General features: G+C 42.6%; 1 protein-coding gene across 8 annotated transcripts in view; it reads right to left on the bottom strand.

Moving 5' to 3' along the window:
- LOC310747752 (signal transducer and activator of transcription 5B) overlaps positions 1-13,466 on the bottom strand; it is a 99,894-nt gene that overhangs the window by 58,600 nt on the left and 27,828 nt on the right. For 3 of the 8 annotated variants that reach the window (XM_083582785.1, XM_083582788.1, XM_083582787.1), the window contains exon 1: positions 2,446-2,644. The exons of 1 other annotated variant lie outside the window; for it this stretch is intronic. The gene's annotated coding sequence lies outside the window, so the exon portion shown is untranslated. Of the gene's footprint in view, positions 1-2,445; positions 2,711-11,697; positions 11,898-13,466 lie in introns of those variants that run through there. 4 more of the 8 variants (XM_083582784.1, XM_083582789.1, XM_083582783.1 and 1 more) reach the window with 3 other exon arrangements.

Raw genomic sequence — 13,466 nt, 5'->3', positions numbered from 1 at the left:
CCATGCTGGCCATGGAAGACGGGAAGTCCTATTCCCCATGGAAAAGCAGGCTTCTAGCTTCTTAACATATTAATAATAATAATGATGATAATGATGAAGCCTTCAATGAAATGGACAGCTGGATGGTCAAAATGATCCATCCCTTCTTCACCAGTCCTCTGTATTTCCATGCTGATCTCATAGAAAAGGACTTCCCTTCTTTCACAGCTGGCAAAGAAACTAAGCAGGGTATCAAAAGTGGATGGAGCAATTTGTCCCTTGTCCACTAGCTCCCTTACTCACCTGCATAGCTCATATGAAAACTGTTTTACATCCTTGCATATTTTGGGACCTAGGTGCCTGAAGTAATGCTGGTCCCTGGTTCAACCTGTCCATGTATTGAGGTGACCTTTGGAGACTCTCACCACCAGGCATCTCCGCCATCTGAGATAAGTGGCAGACACCCTTTTCAATTGTGGTGCCTCATTTATCATAGGATTATCTCCCCAAAATTATTATGTTTTCTGCACCAGGCAAAGTTATTTTTATTTGTCCTTCTAAACTGACATTTATTTCAATGTGTTGTAATTTATAAGTTGGTTTTGAGTTTTGTATTTAAGTAAATAAATATTAGATACATGGCTGAGCAAATCTTACATGTTTTGTGTTTTTCTGATTGTTAAACTTGTTTTGTTTGCATGTAAGCCACTCTGGGAGCCTTTTTTGCAGAGTACAAATGCTCTAAATTAAACATATATATTATTACAGTGGGTGACATGTGGTGCAGTGCTCTCAACACTCACATACAGAAGTTGTTTAATAGAAAATAAATTTTGTAAGGGCACTGAGAAAGTTATGCATTTCAGAGAAAATTTCTGTTCAGCTAGTTTCGTCAGTAAAGTTGTGAGCGGTTCAATATGATGCACATGGTTTAAACATTTGATTCACCAGTGGAGTCATCTCATGCTTATGGCACAGAAAACGTCTACGTGCACCATGACAACCATTCCACCAGAAAAAACAGCTCTGCTACAGAGGGAATTTGGGCTTCTTGAATTAGGACCTTGACTCTCAGACCCCCAACCCCCACATTTTCTCCAGAAGGCAATGCTATCAGAATCAGCAACCTGTGGCAAACATGGAGCGATACATGGCAGCAGATAGCCCAGGCACCAATGACATTGCTTTGAAACTGTGTGCAGCAACGTTCGGGAAGCGGCAGGGAGGGGAAACTGCATGGCAGATTTATTGCTTCTTCTGCTAGAAAGTAAACACTCCCCCCACCTCCAGCACATGCTGTTTACAGCTCAGCAGGGAAAGCAAAAAAGCAAAATAGACCACTTAAACTAACACAGCCCTGGGTATTCGTGGTCATCCATGTGAAGTGCCTGTGTTAAAGGCAGGCTGGTTGCCATATAGGGTTGGTTAAATAAAAAAAAAAAACAAACCAATATACCCAGGGTTTTATTTTGAATCGGAGCTTAGCCTGGAAACCTATTTTCATGGCAGTTGTGAGCAAGATAATACTTCTGAGCATACGCAGAGTGCTTTGCTGTCGCTCTGAAAGGATAAGGAAGGAGGACCTGCAGGGCAGGCGGTACAATTTCAACTCCGGTTCAAGTTCCTAGCACCTCTTATATAGAAATGAAACACAGGAAATCTACCTTGAACAGAAGCAACGGAAAGAAAGGCATTCCCTGCACCTCTCTCTGTCTCCTCAAGCTGCCACTCATATATGCAGGATCTGATGCACGCATAACTTTTTAATACTATCCTTGCCCTTACTGCCATTTCTTAATAGCCGCTGGTAGCAAAATACCCTGCAGTCCTTATCTTCTTCGCAACACAAACACACCCACCCACTGCCGCGGGGAGACGAGGGGGTGGGGGTGGGTTTCAACAACGGCACGTGTCACACGGCCGCAAGTATTTATTTACCGAAATGTATTTACCCCACAAGGAGAGGCTGGGGTGTTGGACCCATGTGCCATCCCACATTACAACAACACGCGCATCTGAACGGACGCCACCCAGCGCGCGCACGGACACGGGTTCACGGCGCGCGCGTTTATTCGCAGTTCCACGGGGTACACGTGACACGCTTTGCACGTCCCTGCTTAAAGACAAACACAATATAATAATAATAATTTTATTATTCATACCCCGCCAGCCACTCTGGGCGGCTTCCAGCACATATAAAAAGCACAACGAAATGCCGAGCATTAAAAAAAACTTCCCGATGCAAGCCTGCCTAATCTAAACAAACCATAGTGTGTGTGTGGAACTGTACAAAACGGCGGTTCCCAGGAGCTTTTAACTCCAAAAAAGAAACACGCGTCACACGTCACCTCTTTCCCCACCACCCGCGTAAAGGGGGGGAGTGAACGTGTGAAACGGGCGGCGTGCGCGTGTGTTTCGCACACGCTTCCTTCCTGCCCCGGTGGCCCCCCTCCCTCAGTTCCTTACCTGGGCCACCGCGGCCCAGCCCGGCTCGGCTTCCCAGGCTCGCTGCTGCTGTGCGCGCAAAGTCCCCTCGTCTCCTTCCTCCCTTTCCGTGCGTCGACTCCGGGCCTTCGCTCGGCCCCGCACAGCCCTGCCAGCCCCGTCACAGCCCCAGCTCCAGCCACAGCCCTTCCTGCCTCGGCGGGGCCCGCCTCCTGCGCTCCGTCCCTCGCTCGCTCCTCGCCAGACCCGCCTTCCTTCCCGCCCGAAAGCGGGGGCAGGCGCCGCGGAGCTGCCAGGCGAAACGCCCCTCGGCCTTCCCCACCCCCTTCCACCGCGGTATGTACAGAAGAAGAGCCCCGGGTCGCCTCTCGGCCGCCGCCTCCTCGTCTCTCCCGCCATAGGCGCGTGTCACCGTCACACATGCACACGGTTCTCCACAGAAGCGGGGCGCTCCTTCTCTGAGCTCCCTCAAAAGCGCGCCAAAAGCAACAGCTATAAGTCGCCTTAGACCAGAGCAACCCCTGCGCTGTGAGCATACAGTTTGGCCCACTGGTCCAGAGGCGAGGCGACCCTTGTTCATTGTCCTCCACTCTCCCCCTAAATCCTCAAAAATGAATGGAAAAGCATTAATTCAGTGAGGGAGAAGCCTGCCCCGGTAATGTCCTTCTTTCAGGAGGGAGGGATTATTATCTATGATCTCCCCCCACCCCCCCAAAAAAAAAGTTCAACAAGCTTTTGGGAGATCTCCCAAAACAAGCTCAACAACTTTTTGCTCCCCCCTTTAACAAAAATCCTGGCTACGCCCATGCTCTCCTCACAGACACACAAGAGTCTATGCCAGTTATTGCACCTTCCATCCTTCTGCAATTATCTAAAGTGGTTTTTCATTGCAAGGCACAACAGCGCAACTACCGCAAAATGTTGTGGCTCTTCTGCCCTCTTTTCCTCTTCTCTCCCTCGCTGCTCCCTGTAAGCTGGAATTCCCACCCCAAACACTTGAGCGAAGATACCCTTGCCCCCCTCTCCTTGCACAGCTTTCCTCAAAAGTGACATTTCCCATGAAGCCTTTGAAACAGCATACACACCCTTATTCTTCATCTGGAACATATAACTCCGGCCGAGTTTCCACCTCGCAGCAGACCTAGCCAGCATAGCCAATGGTCAAGGATGATGGGAACTGTGATCGAACAATGGTTTGTGCATAATGCCAAGACAAACCATGGCTGAGCATGAATAAGTAGCCATGCAGGTGCTCCAAGACTGTTGTCACTTTGCTCATCTCCTGGTCTTGCTACTGCCGCACTACCCAAAGCTAAGCAGTGGCTTGGTTTCATGTCCAAATCCAGGATTGTGGTTTGTCTCCCCTAAACAAACCATATGCAGTAAGCCAAGAACAAGCATTGACTACAGCCCATGGTTTGCTTGGAGAAAGAAACCACAAGCCTAGGTTCAGATGTACTGTAATGTTAAGCCAAACCATGGCTTGGTTTTGGCTAATACAGTGGCAACAGAACAGCTGGCTGCAGTTTTTGCATTATCTGCGTACTTGTTCACACTCAGCCATGATTTCTGCTTAGCATTACATGCAAACTGCACCGCAGATTCCTCATCCTAATGTAAATGAACAATGGAACACATTTTTCTTGTTTGTTTTTTTTTTGTTTTTTTTTGTTTCCATGAATTGCCTCCCTTGTGGCAAATTTTAGCTTGTAAATTCCTGTCATCAGGGACTCCCTAGTTACTCTGTTGAAACATTACACATGGTACCATTATTAATAACAACAAACTGGGGACATGGGCACACAGCTCAGACATGCCTTTAAATCTTACAGCTCTACCCCCCAATTCTCTTCCTGGTTTATGTTGTTGCCTGAGTATAAAAAAACCTCTAATGTGTTACAATTTATAATTGTAAATAAAATTTAAAATATCATTAAGCTATCAAAAATAAAAAGCATAAAAACAAAACCAATAAACAAATAGCAGAAAGTGTGGGTGGTAGTACAGACTCTGCTTCTGAAAAGAAAGGTAAGGAAGGAAGCAGATTGTCAATTCAGAATCTTCATTCTCAAGTGTCAAGTTTCTTCAGAACTAGAAATTATGCTTCTGCATAAGCCATAAATCACAGCAAGGACATCTCCATCTCTATAAAGTTTTTGCAAATATTGGTGAAATGGCAAATAGGGACTAATCTATTACCTTTGCACCATTTTTGCAATGAAAATTTCCTACTACATCCTAATTGGAGCTCACTCTTCACTCCATCACTCTCTCTCTCTCTCTCTCTCTCTCTCACACACACACACACACACACACACACAGAAACAAAAAAACCCCACAAATGGTAAAAATGTTTTTACTAACCTATGTGCTTCAGGTGTGGGTGAAGGGTTCGTGGAGAAAATAGTGCAAGGGTAAAAGGTTTAACACTAAGGCAGAACTTTTCATGTTGGTGACACACTTTTTAGACATGCATCATTTCACAACACAATAATTCAGTTTTACTAGCAAACTGGAGGTTTCCAGCCCTGGGAGAAGCATGCAGAGGGTTCGCATTACAAACCTACACACTGCAGCCGACACATTAACATGTCGCGACACACAGTTTGGAAAGCTCTGCACTAAAGTCTAATTCGGTCCCCCATTAGAAGTGTGAAAGCACTTCTGTAACATATACTTTAGCCTTAACTTTCAGTTTCCTTATCCTTTCCCCTGTATCCCATAACCCACTTTACTTCGGAAAGGGGGCTTGGGAATGAACACTTTGCCACACTCTCCGGGGTTTCCCCCTTCACAAGTCAGGAAGGAGCAACCTTAGATATGCCTGCTGTCCCCCACACCTAACTTAATCATTCTCCAACCCTTTAGCACAGGAGTTGGGAACCTCCGGCCCTCCAGATGTTGTTGGACCCCAACTCACATCAGCCACAGTCAGCAAGATCAGGGATTATGAGATAATCAGTCATCCATCTGAATAGGAACATGAGGTGATACAACCTTTGAAGGAAGTCTGCAATGAGATTATGGAGGGGAAAGGGGCACCCGATACGTGGAGAGAGGCCTACATTACACTTATACCAAAGACAGAGACTGAAAAGACCCAACTTAAAAACTACCGACCCATCTCGTTATTGAATGTGGATTACAAAATCTTTGCTGATATTTTGGCAAAAAGACTGAAGAGAGTTTTGATGGAGGAGATTCACGGGGACCAAGCGGGCTTTCTCCCAAAAAGGCACTTGTCGAACAATGTAAGGAATATAATTGACATTTTGGAAAAGCTGGAAGTGAACATAAACACTAAAGCTGTTTTGATATTTGTGGATGCCGAGAAAGCCTTTGACAATATTTCTTGGAGTTTTATGTTGAAGAACCTCCGGGGGATGAGGGTAGGCCAAGGGTTTGAAAATGGTATAGGTGCAATATACTCTGAACAGAAAGCCAAACTAATTGTAAATAATGTGGTTACAGAAGAGTTCAAGATTGAAAAAGGGACACGCCAGGGGTGCCCTATCTCCCCATTACTTTTTATATCGGTCCTGGAGGTTTTGCTTAATATGATTAGGAGGGACCAGTTGGTTAAAGGGATTCAGGTCGGAGCTAAACAATATAAACTGAGAGCATTTGCAGATGACTTAGTACTTACATTGCAAGAGCCAGAAGCTAGCACGAAAAGAGTTTTGGAAATAATTCAAGAGTTTGGTCAAATGGCAGGATTTAAATTGAATAAGTCTAAGACAAAGGTTTTGGAGAAAAATTTGACACAGATAGAAAAGGAAAGGTTCCAGAATGAGACAGGGTTGACTGTGGTTAAAAAAGTGAAATATTTGGGTATAAATATGACAGCTAAAAATGTGAATTTGTTTAAAGATAATTATGAAAAAACTTGGAGAGAAGTGAAAAAAGATTTGGAGATTTGGTCCAACTTGAAGCTTTCCTTGTTAGGCCGTATTGCAGTTATAAAGATGAATGTATTGCCAAGAATGTTGTTTTTGTTCCAAGCATTGCAAATAATTGATAAAATGGATTGTTTCAAGAGGTGGCAAAAAGACATATCTAAATTTGTCTGGCAGGGCAAAAAGCCCAGAATTAAATTTAAGATACTAACGGATTTAAAGGAAAGAGGGGGGTTTGCCCTGCCAGACTTTAAACTTTACTACGAAGCGGCAGCTTTCTGCTGGCTGAAAGAATGGCTACTTCTTGAAAACACAGACATTTTGGATTTGGAAGGTTTTAATAACATTTTTGGGTGGCATGCATATTTGTGGTATGACAAGGTTAAAGCACATAAAAGTTTTAAAAGTCATATTGTCAGAAAAGCACTATTAAATGTCTGGGACAGATATAAAGACTTGCTAGAAAATAAAACTCCAAGGTGGCTGTCGCCAATGGAAGCTAAGGCAGTTAAAAAGTTAAATATGGAGTCCAAGTGGCCAAGATACTGGGAAATTTTGGAAAAGGAAGGGGACAAATTGAGATTGCAGAGTTTTGAGAAATTAAAAGGGAAGGTGAGAGACTGGTTCCACTACCATCAAATAAATGAAGCGTTTAAACTGGACAGTAAAATTGGCTTCCAGGTGGAAAAATCAAAATTGGAGACAGAACTGTTAGAACCCAGTACTAAGAATTTGTCCAAAATGTACAATTTGCTGCTGAAATGGAATACACAAGATGAAACGGTTAAATCGGTCATGATTAAATGGGCTCAGGACATTGGTCATAATATTTTGTTTGCTGATTGGGAAAAGTTGTGGACCACCGGGATAAAATTTACGGCATGTAATGCCTTAAGAGAAAACATTATGAAAATGATATATAGGTGGTACATAACCCCAGTCAAGCTTGCAAAGATTTACCATGTGCCTGACAATAAATGTTGGAAATGTAAAGAAACTGAAGGTACATTTTTTCATCTTTGGTGGACCTGCCCGAAGATTAAGGCATTCTGGGAAATGATCTATAATGAACTTAAAAAGGTATTTAAATATACTTTCCCCAAGAAACCAGAGGCCTTTCTCTTGGGTATTGTCGGCCAAGGGGTGTTAAAGACGGATATAACTTTCTTTATGTATGCTACAACAGCAGCTAGAATACTCATTGCGAAGTACTGGAAGACGCAAGAACTACCCACACTGGAAGAATGGCAGATGAAGGTGATAGACTATATGGGCTTGGCAGAAATGACGAGCAGAATCCGAAATCAGGGAAGAGAAGCAGCGCAAGAAGAATGGAAAAAATTCAAGGACTATTTAAAGAAATATTATAAAGTTAATGAAAGTTAGAATGATGTTGGACTGGAAAGTAAATGGTTACTATTAGTAATGGTTAAGACAAGGAAAATAAGGAAGAATAGTCTAAATTTAAATTAAAATAAGGGAAGATTTGCTGAACAATTGATAAGAATTTGGAATACAGAAAGGGGAGGCATGAGGAAGTCGGGGAAGATAGGATATGAAATTAGGATATGAAATGATACATGTTTTTTGTTTTGTTTTTGTTTTTGTATGTTTATGTTTGTTGTATTGTGTTTATATGGAAAAATAAAAATATTTAAAAAAAAAAATGAATAGGAACATGAGGATATCTTTGGTTACACAAACTCTTCCAGAACCCGAACAAATTATCCTAATACAGAAACCCTCCTTCGGTGAACATTTCACGTTATTCTCCCCACCCCATCTGTAAAAAGGAATTCACCCCATGTTTGGGTCACCTCATATCTTCACCGATTTCCACATGCAGCATTGGCTATGTGCAGATTAGTGGCTTAGAACTCAGAAAAGTCATTTCGCCCTCTGCTGCGCTTCAAGGCACATTTGCATGTTGCTACACACACCCCAGATGGTGCATTACCTGTTTGGTTTCCACAGGCCTGCAACCCATGGCTATCTCAAATGTACACACCTTAGTTTTTAACCACAAAGTGAATGTGGACTGAAACTGGATGGAAGCTGCTTTGAGGGGAAACAGATCAAACAGCAATATTTCAGACTCTCCAAGTGTCCCTATTTTCCAGGGATGTCCCTGATTTAGAGAAGCCACCCAGGTTTCTGATTTGATCCTGGAATGTCCCACTTTTTTTTAGGATGTCCCTATTTTAACTGGAGAAATGTTGGAGGGTATGGAGTTATCCGACCCCTGAGTCGTCTAAAGGCAATCCTGTATAGGGAAGCTTTTTTAAAAATAATGTTTAATGTTTTATTGTGGTTTTTTTTAAATAGATGTTTGAAGCTGCCCAGAGTGGCTGGGGCAACCTAGTAAGATGTTGTGGGGGTATAAATAGTAAAATTATCATTATGGAATGGGACGTCCCTATTTTCATCGGAGAAATCTTGAAGGGTATGATATTTCTTGAGACAATACAAAATAGATATGGATTGTGCCTAATGTCATGTGTGCATAGATTCAAACAACAGCAGAGGGAGCACTGTGGAGCTGGGGTAAACAGTAATATGTACACAGCCATAGATTCCTCTACTCCCCCTTTTTTCAAATCTACATAGCAATTACTCTTCTCACACACACCAGTTTCTCAGGCTTTGTGTACCTCCTTCAAACTTTTATTGTTGTGCAGTAAATGTCATTGCAATGATTGTGGCACCCTGGTTTTTCTGGATGACTCCTTCGAGAAGGAGATGGTTGACCAAAGAACCCCAACCTCCCATTCAACAAAGTGTCCTGCTAGCGAGTCTTTTTGGCTGCATACACACTGCACATCTGAAACACATTCAAAGCATATGACTTTCCCCACAGAATCCGGGGAACTGTGGTTTATTAAGAGTGCTAAGAACTATAGCTCTGTCAGAGGGTAAATTACAGTTCCCAGGATTCTTGGGGTGGGGGATTTACATTCTAAATGTATGATGTGTATGTAACCCATGTAACAGTCATCACACCACTCTTCAACTTCTGGCAATATTTATTTCAATAGCGGATGCTATTTTAAGAGCACTCAGGTGAATACCATATTTTTCCATGTATAAGATGCCCCCATGTATAAGACGACCCCTATTTTTTTAAACCCAAAATTAAGAAATTAAGTTGTTTAGCTTCCGCCAATCGCTCACCCGCCTGCCCACCACTGCTGATCGCTTGCCACCGTCACTGCCGATCACACACCTTGCCACAGCCGCCAATTGTCTGCCCATTTGCCGCCACCAACAGTCCACCCGCCCACTTGCCGCAACCACCAATCACCTGCCCAATTGCCACTGCCAATCTCCTGCTTGCTGCTATTAATCTCATGTCCCCCTCTGCATTCACTATCCGTGTATAAGACAACACCCAATTCTTGCCTAATTTTTTTTTAGCAAAAAGCATTGTCTTATACACGGAAAAATACGGTAAATGGGTAGTGGTGCTGTCATCCGAATCACCAATATGCCACCACACTAATGGTCAATCAGGCAAAACTGCCTCCACAAGCGGTCAACTTGCTCAAATACAGGAACTGAGCCCAAATCACTCCAACTTCAGTTACCAGTACAAATTGTCTCTTAACACACACCTTATTTATTTGGCACTGGCCCCTTCTGTCATCCATAGGCCCCCTTTGAATCCTCTCATCCTTGCCTCCTATGCATTATAAGCCAAGCCAACCATCTGCTATTCTGTTTCACTGCACCCAGATTGCTTGCAGACAACCTATTTAGAATCATCCTGATTTGTTTGTGCAACGTTTGCAGGGAGATTAGACAATGTTGGCTACATAATGAGCATTATTTATTCTTTGTTTGTGGGGAGGTTATATGATGTGGCGAACAAGCTTTCCCCCAAACCTTTTAGTGCATGTTCCTGTCACTTCCCTTATTATATATAAAAAAGCCTGTAGCTGTGCGCACATATTGCTGACTTAAAATTCACCTAGTTCATTCTTTTTCTCATTTTGAATCGAAGCTGGTTTGCAAGGGAAATGCACCAATGCATAGTACTTTGTAAGAAACAACAGGGCAGATGCAGGATAGACACAGACTGTTGCTAATGTCATGTGTACACCGCTTTCCAAATCTGTAGTGGGAGCACCCTGGATGCAAGAGTAAACAGGAGTGTGTACACAGCCTGATTGTTTTGGGAAGTGGGTTCAGTGTGCAAGAGTTTCAAACCAATTGTGCAATCTGAATTGTCTCTATTTGCCGCAGCAGCATTCAAATGGCAACTTCCTCAAAAAGCAGGGGAGGGAGAAGTCTTCCAATTTACCAACATTTGGAAAGGAAGAAGGAGAGAAAAACATGCAATAAAAGAAAACAGAGATATATAATTAAGCAGGGATTATAGAAGGGCAGAAAGCAGGCAGACAAAAGGACCCCTGCAGCGTCTTCCAGCCAGCTTAATAAAACAAAACAGGAGCACTCTCTCACCTCCCTGGTATTACTGTATTGCTTTCCAGCTCTATTGGTCTTGAAGCCCTTTTACCACCATGATTGCTTCCTCTGCTTCCTTGCTCTCACAGTAGGTTGGGTACTTGTACAGTAACCCACTCACAGGGATGCATCAGCTCCTGGTGCCTCCAGACTGTCCATATTTTGCAGGAGAGATTCAAGCACATACTTTAACTTTCAGTTTACACAGCTAAAGTGGATTAAAGAGCTTTGTACATACAAAACCAATAAATGCGGACTTTTTGCAGTCTGGAAATGGGGGGAAAGTCATTGAAAAGTGTGCAATAAATTAGCAACAGGAAGATGTATAAACACCCCACGAGTAAATCAGGATGAATGTTCGTTGTCTTATAACATTCATTGTCTTATATATGGGCACAACAGAAGTAATTATGCTCAATAAAGACCTGATGTAATCTAACCTCCCTACAAGCAAATCAGGATAAATGTTCATGGGCATGCACACGAAAGCTCATACTAAGAACAAACTTAGTTGGTCTCTAAGGTGCTACTGGACGATATATTTATTTCTACTGCTCAATAAACAGGTCATCTGTAGGGGTCCTAAAACATTGAAGATACATGGGGGGGGGGACTCTGCCAAGCTCTCAGAGCAGTAAAACCAGTTCTGCAGCCTCTTCCTACCTTGCAAGTGGATGATGTGAGCTATGTTGGAGAGAGAGGTTTGGAGGAGAGATTCTTACTCTCTAGTAGTAGCTGAGTTGGCACAATGGTGATTGCTCCAAGCACACTTAAACTTGGTTAGATTTTGCATTTACCCTCATCCACCTTTAAAAACCAACCCAAACAAAAATACTTCATCTAGAATCAATAGCAGACACTTAAGCTTTCCACAAATAAGCAAAGATTTTACTCACAACATTCCAGAACTTACATCAAACAAGTCTCCATTCATTGGCAGTAAAACCAAGAAGTTAAAAGGTTCCAAAACAAGTAGTTGATTTCCTTGCAAAAGGATAATGCAATCTGTGGGTTAGCAAAGATGCAGGCTTCAAAATCTCCCTTTTGGAGAGATTCAGTTCACTTGGCTTTTCTTGCAGCTGGGAGTCATTGGCCATGTAGCTCCTTCCTGAGAAAAATGAGGGAGCAGAGGCTGCTGGGAGCCTGCTCAACCACACCCACTGGTAATATGACCTCAGGGCTCGGGTTAACCCTTTTAATGCACGCAAGTGTGAGTCAGTAACCGTATACAGTGGTACCTCGGGTTAAGAACTTAATTCGTTCTGGTGGTCTGTTCTTAACCTGAAACTGTTCTTAATCTGAAGCACCACTTTAGCTAATGGGGCCTCCTGCTGCCGCCGCGCCGCCGGAGCACAATTTCTGTTCTCATCCTGAAGCAAAGTTCTTAACCCGAGGTAACAACACCATTAAAAGAAGTAATGAACAACATCTTAAAAGAGAGAGAGATTCCGGGGACTTGGAAAGATGCATTTATAACCTTTATTCCAAAAGAGGATGCGGACCAAACACAAGTAAAGAATTATAGACCGATTTCCCTATTAAATACGGATTATAAAATTTTTGCAGGAATAATGGCGAAGAGATTAAAAAAGGTGTTACAAGAAGTCATTCACGAGGACCAAGCGGGTTTCCTTCCCGGCAGACAGATGAGGGATAATGTGAGGAATATAATAAATACGTTAGAATATCTGACAGCTAGGAACGAAAGACAGGCAATGTTAATGTTTGTGGATGCCGAAAAGGCATTTGACAATGTATCATGGGATTTCATGTTGAAAAATATGGAATACATGGGATTGAGAAATGACTTCTTGAACGGAATTAAGGCAATATATACTGAACAAAAGGCGAAATTAATAGTGAATAACGTGATAACAGAAGAAATCGAAATATCAAAAGGTACTAGACAGGGCTGTCCGCTTTCACCTCTGCTGTTTATAATGGTCTTGGAGGTTTTTTTGAATTCAATCAGGGAAAATGAAAGGATAAAGGGGGTGACAGTAGGCCAAAATGAATACAAAGTTAAGGCCTTTGCCGATGATTTGGTAATAATGGTGGAAGATCCGATGAATAGTGCCTCTGAAGTGCTAGAGGAGATTGAAAAGTTTGGTGATGTGGCAGGCTTTAAGTTAAACAGGAAAAAAACTAAAATTATAATCAAAAATATGGACCAAACAATGACTGAAGTGCTGCAGCAACAAATAGGTATTGAAGCTGTTAAAAAGGTTAAATATTTGGGAATATGGTTGACTCCAAAAAATATCGATCTGTTCCAAAATAATTATGTCCCGGTTTGGAACCGAATTAAGAAAGATCTGGAGGGATGGGGAAGGTTAAAACTATCTTTCTGGGGTAGAATCTCAATGGTGAAGATGAACGTGCTCCCAAGGATGCTATTCTTATTCCAAATGATTCCAATATTAAAAGGAGTAAAGATATTTGAGGAATGGCAAAGAACGATCTCAAGATACATCTGGCAGGGCAAAAAGCCGAGAATTAAATATAAATTATTAACAGACGCAAAGGAAAGAGGAGGCTTTGCCCTGCCAGATTTAAAACTATACTATGAGGCATCATGTCTTTGCTGGATAAAAGAATGGATAAAACTTAAAAATACTAAACTACTGGATCTAGAGGGCTTTGATGCAAGATTTGGATGGCACGCGCATTTATGGCAAGAGA

The sequence above is a fragment of the Podarcis filfolensis genome (assembly GCF_964270895.1).
Source record: "Podarcis filfolensis genome assembly, chromosome: 13".
NCBI lineage: Eukaryota > Metazoa > Chordata > Lepidosauria > Squamata > Lacertidae > Podarcis > Podarcis filfolensis.
Note: the sequence above shows the minus strand (reverse complement) of the source record. Positions and strands in the feature narration are given on the sequence as shown.